Source organism: Catharus ustulatus, chromosome 4, assembly GCF_009819885.2.
Source record: "Catharus ustulatus isolate bCatUst1 chromosome 4, bCatUst1.pri.v2, whole genome shotgun sequence".
Taxonomy (NCBI): Eukaryota; Metazoa; Chordata; class Aves; order Passeriformes; family Turdidae; genus Catharus; species Catharus ustulatus.
This window is the reverse complement of record NC_046224.1, coordinates 60,567,244-60,578,091: the sequence shown is the minus strand read 5'-3', so window position 1 is coordinate 60,578,091 and position 10,848 is coordinate 60,567,244. Positions and strand designations below refer to the sequence as shown.

The 10,848-nt window shown below is 47.7% G+C and overlaps 1 protein-coding gene across 6 annotated transcripts in view; it reads left to right on the top strand.

Moving 5' to 3' along the window:
• The first annotated feature begins 893 nt into the window (after nucleotides 1-893).
• Nucleotides 894-10,848, top strand: part of SHISAL1 (shisa like 1) — a 72,782-nt gene continuing 62,827 nt past the window's right edge. For 4 of the 6 annotated variants that reach the window (XM_033057965.1, XM_033057966.1, XM_033057961.1 and 1 more), the window contains exon 1: nucleotides 2,298-2,473. The gene's annotated coding sequence lies outside the window, so the exon portion shown is untranslated. Of the gene's footprint in view, nucleotides 1,049-1,521; nucleotides 2,004-2,297; nucleotides 2,474-10,848 lie in introns of those variants that run through there. The other 2 variants (XM_033057964.1, XM_033057962.1) reach the window with 2 other exon arrangements.

Genomic DNA, 10,848 nt, shown 5'->3' with positions numbered 1-10,848 from the left:
GAAGAGCTTCCTTGATGCCATCTGCTTGAAAAGAAAAAGAAAAAACAAATGAAGAACAGGGAACAGAACAGCTTATTGCCCTTGTACTCTCAAGGTTTAGTAAAATGGAGGAATCTGAAATCATGCAGGACTGTAAGAAGGAAACAAACAGATGAACTGGTGGCCCACCATTTCTTTGCTCTCTAATTATTTTATGAAAAAATAACAGCAGCCTACCTATCCATAAGGAGGTGGGTTTTTTTTGATGTCTGGAACAGAATTAGTCCCAATGGGATGGTGAAGCCTAGTTTAACATAGCCATGTAATGAGACATCTCAATATGAGAAACTGGCACAAGCTGACAGGGTATCTTCATTTGTGTTTGAAATTGTTGAACTTACAGTTTTTATCTGCTAATGTGCAGAAAGCCATAGTTTACATTCCTGCCTGATCTGAGAAGTGCATCTGTGATCGTTCCTTTCCATGTGCAGTGCCTGTGCAGAAAGAGTGCTCCACCTGCTAGGAAATTCAAAACGTGCAGTTCCACACAAGATTCTGAATTAAAATGAGAGAGACTAGGGTTAAGAAATTATGCTTTACTTTCTCCAGAACATTATTATAGGGAAGCAGTTCAGAACATCCAGATTAGGTTATCAAGCAGCCTAATTTAGGCACGGTCCCATCCTCAGACAATAAATAATGTACATGTGGTGGGCATGAGTCATCACTCTTGCAACAGTGTCTGGAGCTCCCTACTTTGCATGATTTATGCATTAAAATGTAAATGAAAAATCTTTTTCTCTCACAGTGCGAATCCATGAGAGAGGTCATTTATAGACACTGCTTAGATTAGCTTCGAACTTCTCTGAGGTCACAACCACCTGCTGGGCTGTGGCTCTGGAGGTGTGATGCAAAAGGAAGGAGGGGGAGAAAGGGAAGCTTTAGCCATTTTTGAGGGCTCAGCCCTCCGATCGGTGTCCGTTTCCCTCTTCCCATCTCGGAGCTGCTTTACTCTTTGTCTGGAGCCGGGGTGTGCTGCTGCAGCAGCGAGGAGCCGCCGGGCGCGCAGGTGAGCTCGGGCATCGCTCCGCGGAGCCGGGAGCGCTCCCACCGCGCTGCCCGCCCGTGTGCCCGCTGGCGACACGCCGTGCTAAAGCCACATTGCCACTGCTCTAAAGACGTGCGCTTCCTCCAGCGTCCCAGCTCCGGCTGCACGGCCAGACCCTGCCTAGCCCGGGCTGCTTTAGTGGCTAGTGAGACGCGGGACAAACTCCGGGGCTGTTCCCAGGTGGATGCCGGGGTTCTCTCGGTGCTCCCTCCGTCCTTCCCAGGCCGGGCAGGGCTCTCCCGTAAGGAATCTTCCTAAGGAGCCGCAGGGCAGGTCCGGCCGTGGCTCCCCGGGCAAGCCCGGCCGGTGGCACCGGAGGACGCGCCCTGATCCCCCCGATTAAACCGTGCCTGCCGGGGATTGCTTCTTAGCAGGCTGCCGGATGGATGCTCGCAAAGTAATTTAAAATCACCGAATCGCTCTTTATTAATATAATGCTCTTAAAATTGAACGTACACTTAATCCCCGGTGTCCTCGTAACGACTGGGAGGGGAGGGCGGCGTGCGCCAAGGGGAAAGAAGAAGAACAGGAGGAGGAGGAGGAAGAGGGGAGCGGGTCCCCGGGCAGGGACCTGGCTGGTAGCCCTGGGCAAGTCGCTTCACTGTCGCCTCCTGGCCCAGCTGCGACAGAGCCCACCCTGCCCGGGGGAAACCGATCCTTGTGCACCGCGGAGCGGCTCCGCTCCGGCCGCGCCCCCTCCCTCCTCCATCCTCCCCCCGGCTCAGGAGGGCGGCCCGGCGGTGCCCTGGAGGCTCGTCCCTCCCCGGGGGAGTCCCGCGGGAGGAGCAGGGCAGGGAGAGGGCAGGGAGAGGGCAGGGGAGCGCCCCGCGCCCCCGCCAGGTTTCACCTCCATCGCTGATGCCGCCGCAGCCGCGGGCACCCCCATCCCCGGAGGGCAGCGCCGGGCTTTGCTGAGGTGAGTGGCCACCTGCGGCCGGCTCTGCCGCTCCCGAGCCGGGGCAGGGCTCGCTCCGGGCTGCGATGTCCCCCGCCCAGGCCAGCAGCCCGCTCCGCACAGGACAGCAGCGCCGGGGAAGTTGGGTGCGGAGCCAGCGCGGCGAGAGGCGGAGCGGCCGCCCCGGAGCTCCAGCTGCGGAGGGACGCGGGTGGGAGCGGGGAGGCACCTGGAGAGCCGGCCAGGTGGAGCGAGAGCAGCTGCTCGGAGCGGGGGCGGGGGGAGGAAGAGAGAAGGTGGAGAAGCGGGCGGGGACAGGAGGGGATGGGGGAGCCGGGCAAGGAGGTGGCAGCAGCTTCTGTGCATCGGTGCCTCGTCCCCCCGCTCGCCGGCTGAAGCGCCGTGCTCTGCTCCCCGGGCTCGGGGGTGCCGCTTCCCTCCGCGCAACTCTCGGGAAAAGTGGCCGTGCACGGGCAGCGACTTGGCGTAAGGTGAGGGCGGCGTGTCGGTGTGTCTGTATGTCTGTGTGTCCGTGCGGGGCCGGACCGCACCGCTGCCGGAGACCTGCGGGTACCGTGCCTGGCTGCCGGAGCGGGGCAGAGCGCCCGGCTCGGCTCGGCTCGGTTCGGCCCGGCCCCGCGGTGGCAGCAGCGCTCGGGAAACTTTGTGCGGTCCCCTCCGTGCGCAGGGAGCCGCGGCGAGTGCGCGCCGCGCTGTGCTCGCCCCGAGCCCGCCGCTGCCTCCCGGGCTCTTTGGGCATCAATATTTATTCGCAGGGCTTGGGTGTTAATCACTCATGCCGTGGAAAGCTCATTAGCGACTCGTTTCCATGACGACGGGACCCCTCGGAGCCTTCGGGGTTGTCTGTTTGCCCGGTTTTCTGTCTTTTCGCATCCGTGCCGGGGCCGTGTTTTGTCGCCGGGGGCAAAAACAAGCAAATAAGACCTGCGTGATCCTGTGGCCCCTCCTGGCTTTTCCTCCAACGATTTCCCCAGACTTAATTAACGATCCGTGGATGTGGTTAAGCAAGTGTGAGAGTTACACAAGGTTTCTGAGTACTTGTTCTGCTGCATTACCTCGTTTAGCTATGAAGCTCAAACTAAGACGTGGTCTGACTTGCCTCGTGTTCAAAGTACTCCTGAGACGTGCCAGTGCTAAAAACTGTCATGTTACCTATCTTTATGGTTGTGTGTCATTTGGCAGCACGGAGCCCTTTGAGGAGCTTCGTGTTGCAGTGTCTGCTACAGCTGAGCTGGGCATCAGTCCCTCTGTAACTTTGTCATCCTGCTGTGGTGTGACCTTGACAGGTCTCTCTAACTTCTTCCTAGCCCTCTCTGCTCAACAAAAGGAAATGTCGCGCGCTTGCACCTGTGCTCTGAGCTAATCAAGCAAAACGCTTTATCTAAGATGGAGTACTGTTAAAACCGAGTATATGAGTGTATTTGTCCTCTGTTACGAGGAGAGAACATGTATTGTATGTTCCTTTTCTCTAATAGTAGAGGTAATAATCCTCCTTTGTAACTCCAGTCTTTATTTAACATAGCACAGTGCTGCTGGTCTTCAAAAGATGGGAACTGTTACCATCCAGGTGATAACAGTGGTTCTAGTGCCATTTTAACTGCTTTCCTGGGTTAGCCTCCTCAAAATTAGGTAAAAAATGAGAGTCTTTAGCATTCTGAAATTTGTAGGAATATCCACTGTTAGAAAGAGTACACCTCCAGTGAGAAGATGCAGAGTAAGGAAAGAAAATGCTGTGAAACTGAATGGAAGTCTCGATCACTTGCCTTAGCATTGCAGCCTGAGAGGGACTTGAAAGTCCCTTTTCTTAGAGAGAATGAGCAAACACACACTTTTAAACTGTATGTTAGGTTAAACGTGTGAAACTCTCCTGCAAATTTTCATAGTTTTGTAAGAGACAGTTTAATATATAGTGTTACGTTGAGAAGCATTGGGAATGTGTAAGGAATGTTTTAGAATATTCAGTTCTGAAATACTGCCCGAGAGACATTCAGTTGTGACTGTTTCAGATTACAGGAGTAGGAAGTTATAATAGTAGGGGAACTTCTCTGTGAAGCATACATTCTTTCTTCTTTCTTGAAACACTCCTGAGTGGATAAACTGTTATGAAATAACTGTCTCACTCATGTTGTGAAAAAGAGTCTATCCTCAGCTCAGTCCAGCAAAGTGCTAAAACATCTGCCTCATTCCAAATGCATTAGAGTAGGCAAATCCCACTTCAAGCTTTTACTGGAACACCCCAAAGGTATTTTTACTAAAATACCCCTAAGGCCTATGTCCTTGACTTTTGTATTCTGGTTTTTAGCAACTCAGTAGTGGGAAACCTGTCTGAAAATATTTCTTGTGAGTTGAGGACCATCACCAGCCCCTAGTTACCAGTGAAGTAACTTTATGACATTCCCATGAATAGAAAGGAAAAAAAAGAACAGAAATCTTAGTTGTCTTCTTGTCTCCTTTGGATGTCATTGACTTAAATTTTCATGCTGAATAATTGAATTTTTACTACTAAGTGCTGCACAGTCAATACAAGTAGAGAGAAAATGATACAGGTTTTACTCTGTGCTTCACATCCTCTGGTAAAGCTCAGCCTTTGGTGGTAATAAGAGCAACAGATACTCAATTTTCCAGACCCTAGGTGCCATGAGGGGCAGGGGGATAATATTTTAGTTTTATTTTTTGAGACTGATAAAGGCAGCAAGAAAGATAATTTGTAACAAGCTCTTATTACTTCCATAGATATTTCAGAACAACAATCACTGAAGGTTGTGGGAAGACATCAGAGTATGTAATGCTATCATTGATAAAGGGGTTTAGTTTGAGAGTGGGGAAAAAAGTACATAGACATGGATGCTAAGTCTATAAATATGGATAATGATATTGGTTTGCATTGTGTTTTACTCAACACTATACCAAAGTAACTTGGATATCATGTACAATAGTTTTTATAAACAAAAATGCTTCTAATGATGTTCATATTCAAGATATCTCAAATTGCTCACCCAGCCCATTGCTCAAACTTTGCTGTCCTATGGAAATAGACTTAATATTCTTGGTTTCTCTGGTGTTGGAAGTCCCACACCTGAGATGAATAAGATACTGGACCAGTATTTAGAGGAGGAGGTGGTTGAGCTCCTTTCTCTGTAACTGATCTCTTCTGGACAAGTCACTTTACCCCTCTATTTTAACTTTTCTCTACCCCTGTCAATTTTAAAATATATCATAGTGGAGCTCTCGGAACTATTTGGATTGCCTTCACTTTCCTCAAGTTCATTTGCAATCACAGGATTTGGTCCTGTCGGACTTGGGTCATTTGGTACAAGTTCTTTCCTTATTATGATTAACCCTCCACAATCTGTGCCTGGTTCCTAATATCTAACCCCCACATCCTTTCAGACACCCATCCTAAATCCCCAGGGGAGGATAGATTTAAGCACAGGAACTGACAATTTCCAGGGTCGGTGATTCCCCCGCTAAAGTCCCGTTTGGGGCTAAGGCACCCTGCAGGGCCCCATCCTACAGTTAGAAATTTGTGTTTTCCTCCACCTGGAGCCCAGTGGGAGGCTATGGTCTCAGAACTCCATTATGCACAATAATAATGGCCTGGTGAATTACAATAAGTCTTTCCCGGGTTCGAGCTCAGGCAAAAATAGTACCCCATAAGATTCAAGCAGGGTGAAATAGGGGCAAGCTTACATATGGTAGGGGTAAAGCTCAGAGCCCCGGAGGTTATCACTGTCTGTATCACCTAGTTTGATACAAACTGCACTAAGGACCGTTTGAAAGGCTGGTCAAGGTTGGCTGAGGCAGGGAACGCAATCCATCCCACAATTATTCCCTGAAACATTATTCTTCTGGGATAGAATGCTGGCGGGTCTGGCCACTGGGGGTAAATATACCCTTCTACATCCCCTAGGTTCTCATTAGGGTACTGCTCAGCCCATTGCCTTGGCTGAATTACCTGTGCACGTCTCATTCTCTTAGCCTTGGTCTTGGTGCTCCTCTTTTTGGGAGTCCCATTCCATATGCCTTTGCCTCCTTCGCCTACTCCAGTGCAGGGAGCAGGGAGGGTGTCCATCTTCTCGGCGGCAGCACTCATATTCTCCCAGGACACGCTTCCTTGCCCAAAAGGCTGCCCAGTTGTGGGCTTTCACTTGGGGGACTGTACACAGTTAGTGAAGCGTTGTTGTTCTGCAAAGTGTTTGCAAGATACTGGTCAGCGGTCGGCGCTTGGGCTCATTAACGTGGCCACACCCTTTCTCAGGATGTATCCCTTTAGCAAAGACCTCCTACCGGTCTGCTGACCCTCTAAAGATTCTTCCCATTATTACTCCAATTCGGAGGGCTTGTCTCATTTCAGATCTTTCTAGCCTGTAACACTTGACACAGCAATCTGTAGGTGGATAATTACACCTACAGTGTGCCCACCAGCATTCTTTACATAAAACTCACCTAAATAGTACAAAAGGTTAACAATTACAACTGGGTGTCTTACACAATACCATTAAGCAGAAATCCTCAGTTTCAGTCCTTTTTCTTTCTGAGTGTAACCTTTAGATCTTGTGAGGTCCCAACTACTTCCCACTGATCCCGGGGAAGAGGGCCCTCGATTCTGGAGGCATGTGTCCATCCTCATTCTGTGGTCTGAACGACGGTGTCTGTGGTAAGTAAAACAAGAAATGGTCCTTCCCATGGAGGGGTGAGGGAGGATTCCCTCCAGGTCCTTACCAAAACCATGGTTGTACTGAGTGTAATGCAATCGCCAATGGAGGCCTCTGGGCTACTAGTCCTTTTTTCCACAATTGTTGTCTTCATTAGCTCCACTATATATGAATTGATGTTTTTATCCTCTAAAGGTGGATAATCAACAGGGTGTTCCCTATCATATGGCATCCCACACAACATTTCAAAAGGAGAAATCCCAGTATCTGTTCGAGGTTGTGTTCGGATGTTTAACAGTGCCAATGGCAAACATTTTACCCATGACATTTTTGTCTCTAGCATTAATTTGGTTAATTATTTTTTTATTTATCCCTTCATGCATTCTACCCATCCAGAGCTTTGGAGGTGCCAGGGAGTATGGAACTCCGATTTCATTTCCATAGGAAATAGAGCCTGTCCTACTGGAGTAGAGTGATCTACTCCTGAGGACAACTGTAGGCTTTCCCCAAGTCTCTCTAGCCAGTCTGTGGGGGTTTCATCCTTCTTTTGTTGCTCACTAAAAGCTTCATTAATTTTTTGTCCTAAAGGAACAGATTATCATATTCCTTGGATAATTATTGTTCTCAGGTCTGCCATGTTGGCTCTATGACCTGCATCCTGATTATTCCAATTTGGTCACTGCAGCGGCCACTTTTGGTCTGCTGCAGGGCCTGCCTGATGTTGCTGATCCCAAATCCTCATTCCTGCTCTTCAAATCATTTCTCTCTCTTCAACAGTAAATAATATACTCAATACGGATTGTAGTTCGTCCCATACACATTGGGACCTAGAAACTGGTCTAGCCTCTCACCTCCTCCTATGGGGTCATCTAGAAGGCTCCCCATTTCCTTTCTGAAGTCTCTAAGGTCCCTGGGATTTAGGGGAACTGCTACAAATCCTGTCCTGGGACCCTCATGCTCATTCCCTCTCTCAATTAGCATTTCCTGTAATGGGAACAGCCCTCTTCGCTCTTGTCTCTCCCTCTGGCGGGCGGACCACTCCGGATCCGAATCGTTATGGCCCGGTGGGGCATTCAGACCTGGTGGAGGATTTTGCTGAGGGGCATAGGGAGGAGGCCAAAGGGGATCTTCCTCCCTTGTTTTCTTTTTCTCTTTCTCTGGCCTCATTTCTTTTAAGACAAATACCAATGCTGTTTCTCCCATCTGAGGTTTGGGAATCCACAATGCTGCGTATTCACTCTCCTGTACCATTTACCATAAATTTAATTGTGGACAAACCCAATCTTCAAATGACCCAAAAACAGGCCATATTATATGGGGGTTCCAGAGAGGCTTCCCTCCCCAGACTTCTGTACTTATTTTCTTCCTAATTTTCTCTCTTCTTCAATGGGAACTGTCCTAATATTTCAACATTATCCCTGAAGGGCTGTATGGAGGGATATCTGGTGATTTTTCCTTCTTCCCTCCTTCCATGGGACCAGAAAGCTTGCTTTTCTTCTGTCCCATCTTCCAAGGTGCCTTCTTCCACACACACACTCTCTTCTCCTCAGTTGTGATTCGCTCCCTCACGGACTATGAGAACTTCACTACTGGAGGGTCCACACTTGCAAAGTCTCACAAGAGACCTCTCATACAGGCACACCCTGGAATCACCACCCCAACCAGATGGCTCACCACACATGTACTCACCCCTCCCTGAGGTCTTTGTCTGGTCTTCGTGCACAAAATTTAAGGGGTCCTGCAGGTTTATTTGCTCAGTTATCGTAATTCAGAGGGGTTCACAGATCCAGTATTTAGTAACGGGAGTCTCCAGAGCAGGGCTATCCAGAGATAGAGCACCTCCCTGTCTGTGGAGACCTGCACCAAAGCAGCCTGGATCTGAGTCATGGCACCAAAATTCAGTGTTGCTTGTTTGGAGTGTGGAGTTTTGCTGTGTATTTATACTGCGCCTAGAGAGATCTCTGGGGAAACAACAAAATGTTAGTGCAGCACAATAACAAACAGTAGCCAACATTTTTTCTGTACACCGGTGAGATTGTTGGAGATCAGTGTGAAGATGCTGTGGAAGAATTATTTCCAGTGCTAGTTCCTTAACATTCGTTTTGCTGAATATATTTGATAGAAACAGATTTCAGAGAAAAAGTTCACTGATCTCTACTCCAAGGACTTGAATATAAAGAATGGCTCATCACTGCTTTTCCTGTTTGCTGTCAGGTTGAACGTTCTGGTTTTCTGTATGGAAAAATAAGGCCATTATGAGTTTAAAATGAGCATGTTGGAAGCAAGTGGCTTGTGAAGGACAGAGACCAGCACTGAATATCCAAAGTGATGGGGTTTTTTTCCTGTGTTTTTAGGAGAGGGTTGGGCAGGTGAGTTTCCAGGTACTTTTTGAGCTTATAAAATGCACAACCTCATTTGAGAGGAGTGAGTAATGGTGTTAGGAAGGTATGAAAGATATTTCTGTTATTCCAGTTGGGAGCTCAATTATGTTCTTTGTGAGCTACTGTCAAGTGTTTATACTTCAAATGGTGGTGTGCTTGATTTAGCTATAGGGTTTTTAGTCTGGTCTTCATTTCAAAATCACCCTAATAATCAATACTTTTGATAAACCAGTCTTTTAGATTGAGGCAGGGTTGTTTCGTATGAAAGGTTTGCAGATGAAAAACTGACTTTTAAAGTGATACCTCATATATAGTAGTCTTACTTCTGCTTTTTATCAGAATTTAACAGCCAAACAAGATTAAAGAAAGACTATAATTTTACATACCAGTGGTAATGTAAGACTCTCCTGTTTTCTGTCATTTTATTCTTTTAAAAAATGAACCTTCTTAAACGTGAAGATGTAGAAAAGCTCCTTTCTGGCCTTTCAATTACTCCCTGTATTTTTAATGAACCATGTGTAATAATTTCCAAACTACTTAGCTTTTATGGCCCAAGTTTGAAACAACCCAAAGAAATCTGTGTTATACAAAGTACATTCTGAAGGGATGCCTCCCCCTCCCTCGAAAGCCTGATTACACACATGCAAATTCAATGCTCAAACTCCCAAGTAATTTTGCATGTGTTGGACCTGGGTGTGTTTTCTACTTGTGAAATAGAGATGTCAGCTCAAATTACTATGAAATTCAAGTTACTCCCATACCTGTGTTGCTCAGAGGTGTGATAGGAGATGCTGCTGCTCTGCCTTTCCCTTCAGCTGCTGGGATGGGCTGGCAGGGGGAAGGAGCCAAGGAGTGGATCTGGGATTTTCTCTGGGGATAAGGCAGGGAGAGGCTCCCCTCTGCGTGTGCTGCAGCCCTCCTGCTTCTCCTGTGGGAGTCTCTTGATTTGTAGGCTGACCTTTCCACACCAGTGAAGCTTAGCAGGCCCTCCCAATTTTCTCACTTTATGCCAAGATGTCTGATGTTGCAGACAGGGAGTCTGTTCCTGCTCTATTTGGAGGCAAGGGCAGAATTCTCACTGATTTCCATAGGAACAAGATGTATTCCTAAACATACTTCAGTAGCTAGAAAGAAACTTCCTAATAAAGAACCAGACTCTCATAACACAGAACATGAAGCATTGTTCTGAGCTTCACTTCAGAGCTCTTAGCAGTAACAGGTCTGCAGACCAAACGCTGCAAGCCTCAAATCTCAGGGAATTCCTGGCAGCACTGTCAAGGATTATCCACTCTCATTCTGCCCAGAGAAACAACTGAGGCTTCAGCATGTTACTGATAAAATCTTATTTATCCTAATGGATGCCATTTGAGCCCCTTAGGTGCTCTCAGGAGTGGAGCTGGAGGAGCAGTGAGGTGTGATGTAGTAGCTGTTGCACAAAGGATTTGCTACCTCAAGCAGAAAAGGCAGCAGGATTTCAATTTACCTGAAGAAGCAAAATGCTCTCTCCCTCACTGATGTGGGAGTCTCTTGGAAGTTACCAAGGAAAACTTGGGAATGCAATTCTGCTGCTCTGTCACACTCTAGACAGACTGGTTCCTAACTAAAACTTTTTTCTTCTTCTTTATTTGGATGTTAATTTTTTTTTAAGGTGGAAATGTTCCAGCCCTCATCTAACTGACGTTCCTGTGTTGCTGTTTCACAGCAGTGAATCCTTTCCAGTTACAGGCTCCTTCTTTAAGAGGGGTTCAAATGAATCACCTAAAGGCTGTTGGAGGCAAGGGTTTCCAGATGTAATTCATAGATACCTGC